At 36.5% G+C, this 14,526-nt stretch overlaps 1 protein-coding gene across 1 annotated transcript in view; it reads left to right on the top strand.

Moving 5' to 3' along the window:
- The window catches only part of LOC121868799 (sodium bicarbonate transporter-like protein 11), a gene marked incomplete in the record, with an annotated part of 115,051 nt that extends 111,989 nt beyond the window's left edge, over positions 1–3,062 (top strand). The window contains 1 exon segment of the mRNA XM_042369736.1: positions 2,805–3,062.
- Positions 3,063–14,526: the final 11,464 nt, after the last annotated feature.

The raw sequence follows: 14,526 nt of genomic DNA on the forward strand, positions 1-14,526 counted from the left end.
TGCCTACCAAGCCCATGACTTACCAAGTAACGCTACGACCAACCAAGATACTAAAAGCAGTCCTAGACCGTTTATATCAAGCCTGTTCACCAGCCATAATGAACCTCTAGTAGAAGTTTATGTATATTGGCTAATGAAATATATATATCCTCGTGTTTGCCGATATGGTAAAACGTTACTTGACCACCTACGTGATAATGGGTAGTCCCCATTAGAGGTCTGCCATGCTCGCCATGGCAGGGCTGTGAAATATAACAAAGTCTAGAACTGCTTTTAGTATCCTGGTGGTCCAGCGTTAGCGCTCTCGGTCACAGTCATGGGCTAGTGGGCCAGGGTTCAATCACGGCGGTTGAGGTGTTGATTGCATGGTAGTCCGCATACATATATTGAAATATATATATATATATATATATATATATATATATATATATATATATATATATATATATATATATATATATATATACATATATATTATACAGTTTCCCTGACTTACGACGCAAGAGGACCCAAATCCAGTCAGTCCAATGGTCAAGTCCGATATAGGTAAAAAAAATAAAATAAAAAAATAAATAAAATGAATTTTTTTTTTTTTTTATAACAAAAATATAGCAATAAATAATGAGGAATGGATACAGTGTGACTGAGCACCTCATTTTAAATGTAGTCAGTTGAATGCACATGGGGCCCCCATAATTTTCAATTATACAAATGAGACATATTAACTGGAAACGTTTCGCATAGAAAATGCGCCACATGAAAAAAAAAAAAAAAAAAATGGTCAATCAAGAGCGGCTCGAAGTCCACGGTCAAGGTCAGAGCAGGCTAAGCACCGACGGACGAAGTCCGCCAGTCGAAGTCGGGACTACCTGTATGTATATATATATATATATATATATATATACATATATATATATATATATATATATATACATATATATATATATATATATATATATATATATATATATATATATATATACATACATATGCAGAAGTCTGGTTTACGCAGAACTAAAACTATGGAGTCCAAAGATAAAGCTAAAACGAAATAAAACAACAGAACCCATGGATTAATTAAATAGAGACTACCACAGCCAGAGTAACTTTTCTCGGCTATAGCCAACACAACAGCATTGTAGCAAAAATAACACCCAATTTTACGACGCAGTATGCAAAAAACACCAATATATAATATAAATATCAACAATAATAGGTTTTTTAACACCTACACATTAAGTACAGGAGACACACACAGATTATTGCCCTCACCCGTGCCCTCATCCACCACAGAGGCTAGCAGGGCCTCTTCGTCAAACCCCTCGAAGTCCACATCCTCATCCTCACTATCACTGACTTGGGCTGGCTGTGGTGGTTGGCGGGTGAAGAACTTGGTGATGTGTTGTTGACAGCTAGCATTGAGGTGGTCGTGATACAGCTGAACATAGCGATGATTGACTGGGTCTTTGGCAAGGATGAGCTACATTTTCTCAGCTAACTAGATGATATCCTTCACATCAGCATGTGTTAGTTTCTGTTCTTGTTGTTCTGTAACACCTGGCTGCTCACTGACGTCATCATCTTCCAACATCTCGTCCGCAGTCACCTCAGGTTGCCTGATTTCCTCCAGGATGTCATCGCTGGTGGTCTCGGAGAAGCCTGCAGCTCTAACACTTTGTGCAGCTTCTTTTCCATCCTCCAATGCCACAGCAACAGACTGAACCTCGCAGAAGCCATTGTGTAGAAAGAAAAATAGCACTGGTTCCTGGGTACGAGTGAATATACGTGGCCCAATCACAGTCTGCGACGTCACAGGCGCGAGTCTGACGTCAGCGCTGACATCAGCGCCCAGCACCTCGCCCTGCTGCTTGCCGCGTATATGATGGAATTTACCGTGTAAATAATAATTATCTCCTCTGACAGGTGGCGAGTAAATGGCCATCCGCATACAAGATATCCGCATAAATCCAGAATATATATATATATATATATATATATATATATATATATATATATATATATATATATATATATATATATATATATATATATATATATATATATATATATATATATATATATATATATATATATATATATATATATATATATATATATATATATATATATATATATATATTGGTGATAACCTTAAAATGCAACTGATGGTTTTGATAAGTATGGGTGCCTGTTTATATTTCAATAACTTGATGAATATTGGTATCTGCTGTATCGTTTAAGTCACCATGTTATAATATGTCACTTTATGTTTGGTTAAGTAAGGTTAGGTTACCAAACTTGGTGATAGTTCTTTTCTTTAAAACTTTAATGACGGTTAGTTATATACACTAATTGTCTCTGTAGATAGACCAGTTTGAATGGAAGTGGCCAAGAGGATAAAAGTAACCAGACATCTCTCTCGTTCGTTAATTTTTGTTTCTGTTTTGTGAGTTCAGTAATTGTGTTATTGAGCCTTAAAAACATTATATGCAGTTCATTATGAAACAGGGATTGCTTCTCTATATAATTAATATAATTCCAAGGAAAGCTGCATTATGAAATTGTGAAATTCACCGTTTCATTTACAATATCCTTCCGTATCTTGCCATAATCAAACATTACTTAATTTAGGTAAGTTTATTTAGTAATGCACATGTACAGTTATAGTTTGTAATAAATTATGTACAGTATATGATTGTTCAGGTATACACATCAGTTCAAATTTTCAAGAATGGAAATGCAGTGTACATTATTAAAATTATTACAGTATAGTCTTCATTTATGCAGTCAATTGAACCCGTGTTGGTCCGCGTAAAACGAGAAACGCGTAAACGAAATAACTGAACATATGGGATTAATTGAAATAGAGACTGGGCCGACCTCCAAACTACACTTTTTCCGACACGGTAGTATGTTTTACTAAAAATAGCATATTAATTTTATGATGTTATGCACACACAATTAATATTTAAGAGAAATATCAATAATATTAGGTTTTTTAACACTTACGTTAGTAGAAAAGATGGCTGGCCACACGGGGATGGGGGGTTGGTTCCGAAGCAGAGGGCAGATTATTGGCCCTCACCTGTATCACTTGTATCAATTTTATCACTGTCCACCACAGAGGCTTGCAGGGCCTCTTTGTCAAACCCCTCAAAGTCCATATCCTCACTATCACTGACTTGGGCTGGCTGTGATGGGTGGCGGGTGAAGAACTCGGGAATGTTTTGTTGACTGGGCGACCTTGTGCGCACCCTGCCCGCGCAGCTTCCCACGTAAATGATGGAATGAACCGTGTAAATAAAAATTGTCGGTCTGGCAAGGTACCATGTAAATGACCAAACGCATAAACCAAATCCGCGTAAATCGAGACTCTACTGTACGTACTGTGGTGCAGATAGCCTTAAACTTATTTCAAACACTCTTGTGTGTACAGTATCATGCATTTTAGGGAAGATTGTCTTATTAGACTTTGAAACACAAGGATAATTTTTTATTATATTCATATAATTCCTTGAAAGTTAGGGCATAGTACTTGATATGATAAAATTGACCCTTTAGTAGAAGACATTATTCCCTGTCTTAGCAGCACCCTATGTTAAATGCATTAGGTTAGGTTAATTTGTTTTTGTTACCACCAGTGGTATTTGCCTCAAGCTTTTATAACTTTTTTTTACTTGAATGCTTCTGTGAGAATCAATATTTTTTTTTTAAATACAGGAATACTGTACAGTACTGTACTGTATGTTGAAAATATTGATATTCAGCATTTAGTTTATACAGGGTAAAAAATTTTCCTTTTCATTTATCCTCACTAAATCTTAGAACATAACCTAACTCCAGCTAAATTAAGTTAGGTATGGTTACATTATTTCAGTAATGATGCTAATTATTTCAAGATTATACTGTATTATAATCACCAGTATGTACAGTTCAACAGTTGGCATCATAGGGAGTGAAAAAAATTGTGGCTACTGGAGACACATGGCATCTCCTCGAGGTTGTAAGTTGTATTTTTGTTCAAGCTGGAATGCGACGTCAGCAATGTTACCTAGGTATGCTAATTCCTATCCAATTCGCCAGGCCAACATACAGGCAATTAAACATCTAATAATTACTTAATAAGTAATATTAGGAGGAAACGTAGCTACCTGGCATTTAATTGCAATTCTCAAAACCCTCTCTTTCACCCCCCCCACCATATGCATCACGATCTTAGGAAGCGAAAAAATTTGTGGCTTTACTTTTACTTTTATCCTCTTCGCCACTGATCAGCTCGTTAGCCGCTTGGGCGATCGGTCAAGTCTCTGATTACTTTTCCTTTTCATTTATCCTCTTCACCAAAAGATCAGCTCGCTAGCCGCCCGGGCAATCGGTCACGTCTCTGTCATGCACTGTTGGCAAATACTGGGCATGCACCGGCTCCTGAATGTACCTGAACCCGCTCCAGTGTTGGTCAAGTCTTGTCTTGAAAGAGCTCGCACTCGGTACTGTCACAACACTCTCTGGTAGATTGTTCCAATAAATTGGAGTGATCATAAAAAAGATACTGTCTACTACCTCGAGGAGATGCCAGATGTCCCCATTGCCACAAAGTTTCTCACTTCCTCTGATGCCAACTGTACTTGATTTTCTCTTTATATAAATAAGTTTGAATCTAAAAAAGGTTAAATTAAAAAATTTTCACTGTTTTGCAATTACAGAATTATCTATAAAATGTGATACGGTACAGTACAGGCCTTGATATATATACAGTACTGTATATTGTTTGATTATGAAATGATAGTCACTTACTGAAATGCATCTTTAATAGATCACAGCTAATTTCACCATAAATTAATTAATTTTTATTGTTATAACATATAAACAAAGTTTTTCATATTTGGCAAAAATCACGTTTGTATTTAGAAGTTTGAATGGTTGAATTTGAGCACAAGTGTGTGTGTGTGTGTGCTAACTTGAAAAAATTACAAAATAGTGGTAATTTCTATATTCAGTACATGTACAGCAGTGGTGGTTCATGGTAAAATATATTAGGGGTATTGCAAGTTTCACATAACAGCATAAAATGACATAAATTTGGCTTACTCTGTTGAATAGATAAATTTGGTGTTGGTCTTCCTTTGGCTTTGATTTCAATCATTTCGTTTAAAGTCAACTGAGAGAAATTAATGTTTTGCAAGTATTTCACTTCGTTTTCTTTGATCTCAGGTACAATAAAGTTGAGCAAACTGATACACCTGGATTCGGCGATGTAATGTAGGTCACAGTACCTAAAGTGCACGACCCTACTCCACACCAAACATGGTAGTCACTGGAGCTGCACATACTGCAGCTCCATGCTAGCCATACCATGCCAGTGCCAGATGGAAATGAAATGTGCAATTGCTATGAATGTCTCTTGAAATTTGGTCTGTTTTTCAATGAGAATGTAGTATGTCTGTAATGAAAACAAAATTCAAACTAATTCTTTATGATTTATTGGTTGTCAGCGTATAATTCAGCTTCATGTGTAGATGAATCATATGCCTGACATGACAATGAATGATGGCGGGACTGCAGCTATGGATGAGCCACCACTGCAGTACAGTACCTCTTTTTCCAAAAATTGAAATTGATCTTTATACATTAATGATCATATAGATAATCATAAATACTAGCTATGAATGTATAGCATCAAAACTAACCTAACCGACTTAAGATGTAGTGTGTCTATACAGTACTCTGTTATGATAATGTAAAATGTCTTAAATAACACAGGAATTTTTACCATATATGAACTAATTTCCATTAAGTTATAGCATTAGAATGACATTAATCCTGTTTGGCAACAGATCAGTTGTTTAAATATTTTGTTTTTTCATGCAATAATTCACACTGATCTGTATGCTGGGATGATTACTTAGGTAATCGGAAGACAAAATGTAAGTGACTAGCATCATTATTAACCAAACCAAGTCTGAATTTACCTAACCCAATTTAGTTATAGTTTGGTTATGTTTACTTATTTTCAAGAAGTTATGCCAATAAAGGAAAAAAATTATCACTATTAGGCAAGGAACATCAGTTGTGTTTTAAGGTTTACGTAATTGGATAATTATCCCAATTTTTTATCACACACACACACACACACACACACACACAGAGATAAATACGCCATCCACAAGCACATGAGGCTGCCCACGCCACTCACACGCCCGGATTCAAGCTTTACTTCTCACATGGGCGTCGCAGGCGGCCTCATGGTGGATCTTGTGAAGTGAAATATTACTTTCGAATAATATTGAATCTCTTCAAGTTTTACGCAAGTGTACTAGCAATGCGCACAAAACCATTCTTCTACAGCCTCACTACGGGTCGCTGTTGCCGATGTGATGGACAATCCCACATGCCTATGCTTATCCACACAGCCATTGTGATGTGTGGTAGACATTAGGTGATCACAGTAGAGGGTCGGCAGTAGCTGTGTGAGCAGCGCCCGCAAGTGACACTGTTGTGAGACTTCCCAACTCGAGGTCCTTTGGCTTGTGCACCCTTATTCCATTTACTCCTCAACCCAAATCTATTTCATTCCAATCCACTTTTTTCCTCTCAGACCCACATGGTAGACCCCAAACCCCAACTAACCTTCAGATCCTTTTGGCAGCCCCCTCTGCTTTTTCTTTGTACAGTAACTTGCTAAGATGACCACGGGTGACTCATGCTGTTTACTCGTGCAAAGTTTAGATCCCATGGATCCTGGTGAACCTGGTCAACCTCCGACTATGATGTAGATGTGGCCTGTAGAGGGGGGCGCCCCCTACCCTCTTCCGTCTGCTCAATACTAACATCTTATCTTTCCAACCACTCATATACCCTCCCATTTTATCAGTATCCATTAGATTTCCACATCTGCATTTTAATACTACAGTATTTTTATTTTCTGGCATGTTTTAGTTCTATTTTCTTTCCTTTTCTCGAGCTCATAACATATACAGGCACAGTATTGCATTTCCTCTTGCTTCTCCAACTTTTTCTAAGCATTTAATATTTCTACCTGTATTCAGCTCAAAGTATTTTCTTTTTCTCATTGTCCTTCCATTACTTTTTATTTTGATTACCATTCTCCCTCCACTACTGTTCAGGTTGGAAGAGTGAGTTTTCAGCCCTATTTTATTTTCCTCAAAGGAAATCCGAATTTATAGTGTTGTGATAAACATTTTGAATTCAATAAATTATATTTTCAACCCTGCTTAAGATTCATCTTACTTTTGCTTCGCTCACAATATTTAAAATGCTGTATTCCTACACAGTTTTTTCTTCTTGCATCTCTCTTCTTCCAATAAGTCATGACTTATATTCCCAAACATTTCATTGTTTCCTTGCTGTTCCTCCCACTGTCATGATCCTCCTCCTTTTCCTACCAGGTCTTCCTTCTTGCTGTCATTCTTCCTGTCTCTCGACTGAGTGGGCGGACCCAATAACCTGCCCACCCTGACCGCCAGTGTTACCCATGTAATGCTGAGGGCGTACAGTGTGGGCATGAGTGGGCGCCTGGCCCGCCCACCACTGTCGTGGGAACCTGTGTACACTAGGGTTGTGGCTTGTGAAGCCTTAGCATAAGTAAGGCCAAGACGACTCAATCAACCCAGCCTAATTTGCGTATGCCAAGCTACATTTATATTGGATGAAAGGCCTGCTTGAGCAGGAGTACTGGTCATTGCCAACTGCAAGCTATTTGTAAGGGATTAAGTGTAGCTTGACATATAGTCCAGCCAATAAGATTACAATGCTGCTCCCGCTCGGGTTTTCAGCAAATAAAAATGTATTTTTGCATAGGTAAAAAGAGTGTAAGTTGATGAGTGAGACTGGGCTTAGCATTGTGTAGGGGTAGTGTCAGATTTAAACAGAAAATGCAAGGAAGGTGCAATGTGACTGTGCTCTAGCCCCGCCCCAACGCAATGCTGTAGCGTTGTTACTGGAGGCTTAGCGCCCCGACAATAATGTCAATAACTGTGTGTGTACAAACCCAGTCTGTATTACTCCAGAGTCTAGTTTCATAGCCAGTGTTGAAATATATCATAGCTGATATTACAATAGAGCATTATACAGTATATTTGATAAATAGGCTCTAGTTTTGTGATTATACAGCTTTTCTTTGAGCAGACCTAAAATGATGTGTATGATTTTTGTCGCTAAGTTGATGAAGAATGAATACATGGCAACGTAAGAACTGTGAGAAGGATATGATGTTTGTAAACATTGTTATTTTTTACCTGCTATTGGTTATGCACCTGTCTGTTATTGTATTTACCAGCTGCGTAGTTACTCTGTACCAAGACTCTTTATAATCACATTACTATCTTGGTCGCTTGCATCACCACCTCACATAAAGAGAAATATGTACAGTACTCAAAATTATCATCTTGTACCATTTTTTGGTTAAAGTTATTTTTCAGTGCTGTATATATATGTACATCATAACCTAAAATATTTACTGCCAAAGGCATCCAAGCTGCATTTCTTTCAAAATGTGTAGACTACAATAGGGTAAAATTTGTGTGTATATACTTATACATTTTTATTGAATGTAGCTCCCCTTCTTAACAAAAATAATTTCATATCTTATGTTCTGGGACAAGTGACTTTTTTAAATTTTACAAATTTGAAAGATGTGCATAATGGACATGGTTGGTACATATAAAATCAAAATTATTGTTGCTGATGCCACAGGTATTGACAAGAACCTGACTGACTGCATTAACATAGACAATAGCGCATACACTCATTGCTGTGCTCAAGCACTCCCACTCACCTTATATACTATGCAAATTCTAATTCAGTATGATAATTTTATTTTTTATATTTTTCATTTGAAAAATATAAAGGTATAAATTCCAGCAATGGATGCAAGGTCAGTGTTGAGTGTGGTGTCATCTGGCAGCAACTATGAGTCTGTGTGCTTGTGAGCGACTACTCTGCATCTTCAATTTTTTTTAACAAGTAGACTAGTCAGGCAGGCTCCTGAACTAACTACCAATTCAACCCAGCCCTCCATCATTGGTCTGTGTCCCCATATGCCACCTACAAGTCCACTACATGTCATGCCCTGCAACCTTGCACCTGAAAACAAGAAAGAACATCCTTTTATGCTCTGAAATTTTTTAGTATACCATTCCTGTTGTTATATTTCACTGTTATAACTCACTTTATAATAAGTGAGAAAAGAGCACCTGACATGCATCTCCACACAGCATCATTTAGGACAAGGTGATAGTTGTCTCATAGGGTATCTCATATACTGACTGATCTACCTTGCAAGACTTTACATTGGCTGACGATTAGTGTGTCATTTGTAAAGACATCCTGGGGATGCCAGCCAACTTCTCACCATCTTAATCACATCCAAAATGTATAGTTCACTTCAGCCAATGGTACCCACAATAGTTTTATCATAATCAATATGATTAACCAGTTACAGCTTAAAATGCAAAATATAGCTTCTAAAAAAAATTTGTTACAAAGAATTTTCTTGGAATATTATGGGATATAAATGAACTATTGTTGTAGTTAAAGAAAAGTTGTACAGAGTTTTGAATGTGGTCAAGATTGAACAGATTTTTTCTTGCGTACGTTTCTCCTTGTCTATATTGTTACTAACAGGTCATTAGCTCCTACATGCCCGTGCTCACAGACACACACCCGGTCAATCTGCAAGTCCATAGTTTAGACAAGAGTTACTGTTGTGAGCGCAGGACTGTTCGCCCATGCCCGTGTCTGTGTGCGGGTGTGTTGGACATGCGTTGTTGTGGCATGGACCAGAACTGCTTGATGCTAGGTGGCAGCACCTCCTCCCCCATACTGCACACAATGAAATCCCTAATGGCAGCACCCACTCCTGTTCATCCTCTACAAAAAGCACCTCCTGGTACTGAACAAACCCAAGAAAAATATCTTTGTTTCTTGTGCTGTCCAAGTTCAGCCTTATATGACATGCCACCACATTACTTTCCATGTTTTACCTTATTTATAAATTTCTGAAAATAGCACTTCCTAAATCCTACAAATGTCATACATTAAGATTGAGTTGTTTCATCCTTTCCCTTCCATGTCTTGACATATACTGTAATGTACCTTTTGCCTAAAATATCAATAAATTATATAAAATCTTCTGGCAAAACATTTTGGTAACAAAATAATTTTTTTCTACTGTTAGTGACTCAACATGCATCCTTTCAAAATTTGTCAAAGGGATTCATGTTTACAAATAAAATAATAGTTTCTGCTAAAATAGAATATAAAAAAATAATTACAAAAAATAATAGTGTCTCTAGTAAATGTGATTATCCATATTAATACAGTGAAGGATAAGCAGGATGAGGGAGGCAAGATTTAGTTAGAAATGTGGGAAATATTAATACTCTACAGTAGTAAAATTCTGTCGTCTTTGATAGTGACAGGGAGTGAAACTGTGGGCAAACTAAATTATTAGTGGAATATAAAGTTTTTCAAATTAAACTAAAAATGCATGTATATTGTTCTTCTTCTTGACACTCCTGTTGCACTCCAAATGGCATGTCCCCTTCCTTACTCCCATCAAAGAATTCTATCAGTAGTACCTACCTGGCTCCCTTTATGCCACACAATATACAATACTTTCCTGCCAAGTAGCACCTCCCACTCCTGCCCCATGCCGGCCACATTATTTGAACCTCTGACAACAGCAGCTATCCCTCTTACCTAAAACTGCCCTTGCTGAGAAACCCCAGACTTGCCATCATAAAAAAAGATGTAAGTAATTTATTAACCATAATTTGTAAAGAAAATTTTTGACAAGGAAACTGCAAGTCTGGGGGAGTTTTCTTTAATTCTAGTTGAAATGTATAAATGAACATCAGTTACTGGCTGTACTTTAATTTAGGCTTGATATCAAATACTCAGATACTGTACAATCAAAATTTGACATGCTAAATCAATGGACACCCCCGTATTCTCAGAAGTTTGGAGCAAAGCTGAGCAAGCGAGAAGACAAGCCATGTGTAAACTTTTTGCTCACTCCTAGACGTTTTTGAAGTAGAAGCATATCAATAGATCACATTAATATTTAACAATATTTACCTAAATATTTCTCAGTGTTCTTAGATTATACAGTAAGCTTTAGCAAATACAGCCCCTTCTGATAAAATATTTAGGAGGTCATGGACAGATTCACAAAATTTAGAATTTTCTAATGTTTTCAATTGTTAGAGATTTATTCCTTACATTTAGATATTTTATACGTGTGAATTAGTCTAATGCACAACAACAGAGCTGGCAAGCACCTGTGACCTGTCTCCTTATCCTCAGCATTGGCCATGCACAAATGTTTCCCACAGAGGTGCCATACACTTCTGTGATTGCTGGACTAGCTAAGAAACCAAAACAGACTTTGTCAGATGAATTTTATTCTGTACCTGACTATAGAGAGAGCATTGTGGTCCCATGTGCATACAGAGAATTTTGGAATACAGTACTGTACAAGACTTGTATCTGCAGGTATTTAATTTATTTACAGTTTTAAGGTACTATAATATTGTAGGAATAGCACTCATTTTCAAAGTAACCCATTTTTTTAAATCAAAATCAAATCAAATTCATAAAGATCAAAATAAGCCTAGCTTAAGCATAACAGGGGCAGCAAGTAGTTTAGTAACAAAAATGTTTGTAACTACTGTATCATTAATGACAAAAATTGCTATCTTTACCTTTGATCATCCCTCAGACCTAATTTAGTTCTTTGTATGGAACAAAAGCAATTGGGTGACTTTATATACAGTACCAGTAGTGATTTTTGTAAGTACTTTACTGTTAAAAGTTGTTTATGTAGAATTTTACTTGAAATTGGTTTAATTCCACTATTGTCATCACCTTGAAAATTAAGCTAAAATTAAATTATGCTATCACTGATATGACAGAACATTTAGAATTAACATTCCTTGGATATGGATTAGAGTCCAGCAATAGTTCATGGGGATATGCTTATCTCTTTGTTAAGGTAGCCAAGGTCTTCCCTATGGCTGCACTGCGGGGAGGAGTTGTGCTGTCCTAGACTAGCAACCCAGTGCCACACTTCATTATTATACATGAATATTGTTATCAAAATATATTGTTCTTATGTACAAAGTGTGAAATAAAGTTTTACACGAAACATATCTTGTTTGTTGAGACTGACACAAAGGTTTTGAATCTTTTAACCATTTGCTATTGGGGCACCAATTTTGTTATGTTATTTGGGAATGCCAGACGATTTTATTCTGCAGAGAGGAGACCCCGTACATAAGTAGTTAAATAAATAACAGGTCAAAATTTAATGTTTCTGGTAAAGAACTAAAAAGAATGGAGTATACCATAATTAATTTTAAAATCTAGTTAAAATTTATGCATTCATGTGTTAGTGTGTGGTTGTGTACATGTATAATTTCCTTACATGTGTATACACATGTATAGTATTCCAGAAGTTTTCCTAGTGCCATCTGTTGACTTCGAAAGGGCCTCCAAGCCCCACATGCATGTACAGTACATGTCAAAGGGCAGAAGAAGGACTTCTAAGCAACACAAACATTGAAATGTTGAATCCGAAAATGCCTTTGTGTCACAGGCACAAATCTCTTAACACTGAAGGGACTAAGACCATATATGCAGACTTATTAACACTAGAAGGACTTCAAAAGTGCCACACACATGAACTTCTTAACTCTAAAAGGGCCAGCAATCACTATCAAGATATCCAAAGGGCTCCACAGGTGTGGATCTGTGAAGTTTAGAAGGACCTACGTACAAGCATCATAGACACGGAACTGTCAATTTCGAAAGGGCGTACGAGTGCCACAGGCACCAGTCGAGATCAAAAGGGCCTCCAAGTGCCACAGGCACTCATCTGTAAAGTTCACAATAGCCTCCAAGTTAGGCCTGTTTCATATGAGTGTTTTTTTGTTGCATGACTTATAAATTAATGGAGTTCAATGGTACCTTACACATGGACGTAGGCAACAAAAATAATGCAACATTGACGCTGATCGAATACTTACCATACCTATTTCTTTGTAATTGTGTGTGTATATATATATATATATATATATATATATATATATATATATATATATATATATATATATATATATATATATATATATATATATATATATATATATATATATATGTATGTATGTATGTATGTATGTATGTATGTATGTATGTATGTATGTATGTATGTATGTATGTATGTATGTATGTATGTATGTATGTATGTATGTATGTATGTATGTATGTATGTATGTATGTATGTATGTATGTATGTATGTATGTATGTATGTATGTATGTATGTATGTATGTATGTATGTATGTATGTATGTGTGTGTGTGTGTGTGTGTGTGTGTGTGTGTGTGTGTGTGTGTGTGTGTGTGTGTGTGTGTGTGTGTGTGTGTGTGTGTGTGTGTGTGTGTGTGTGTGTGTGTGTGTGTGTGTGTGTGTGTGTGTGTGTGTGTGTGTGTGTGTGTGTGTGTGTGTGTGTGTGTGTGTGTGTGTGTGTGTGTGTGTGTGTGTGTGTGTGTGTGTGTGTGTGTGTGTGTGTGTGTGTGTGTGTGTGTGTGTGTGTGTTGCACCTCTTAGTCCGGCAACCTCAGGACCTGACTGGTGCCGGACCATGGAAATTGCCGACCATGGAAATTACCCTTTATGCTTGGAAGCACTAGCACCACTTTCTCTGCATCACGGTCTCTTTGAAGACATATTGAAGGGTTAAATGTCGTATAGTAGCTTCTCAAATTTCGCGAGTTTTTAATTCTTAACGTATTTTATTGGAACACACAAAAAAAAAAATAAATAAAAATTTTGATGACGGAAACTTGAATTTCTACGGGTTTGAGCGGCCCGCCAACGTGTAGACGACGTGCATAATCGTGTAAACAGCGTCATTTCTCTTATATACAAAAGATTCATTATTGTTTATTACTGAATGTCTTTTTTATTGAATTAATGTTTATGTGTGCAAAATGAGCAATACAATTCATTAATAATACATAGAATATTATAACACACGAGGAAATGACACAGCATTATTTTCATTGATTACAACACCAGTGACTGACTGGTTCTACATATAAAACTGAAGAAAATAAGACCTTGGTTGTAGCTGTAGTAAAATTAATTTGGTTGTTTTAAGTAATGTTATTAATGTTAATAAATGGAACAATAGAAGTAGCTCACGATAATGGTAAAGAAAAAAGAGAGATCGCGTATGTAAGTGCGCACAAGTGAAAACATATCGTCATTACTTTACATAAGAATATGAAAGCAACACTTATTTACTGTTCATATATATTTTAATTAATGTTTCTGAATTTGTTTTTATTGAATTAATGTACGTGTGTGCAAAATTAACAATACAATTTATTAATAATACGTGGAATATTAGAGGAGACGAGACGGCTGCCGGCATTGTTTATGTTAGTCTTACAAAACCAGTGACTGATTGGTTCTACATATAAAACTGAAGAAAATAAGACCCT

This window comes from Homarus americanus, unplaced genomic scaffold (genome assembly GCF_018991925.1).
Source record: "Homarus americanus isolate GMGI-L3 unplaced genomic scaffold, GMGI_Hamer_2.0 scaffold30535, whole genome shotgun sequence".
In the NCBI taxonomy this organism is placed as follows: domain Eukaryota; kingdom Metazoa; phylum Arthropoda; class Malacostraca; order Decapoda; family Nephropidae; genus Homarus; species Homarus americanus.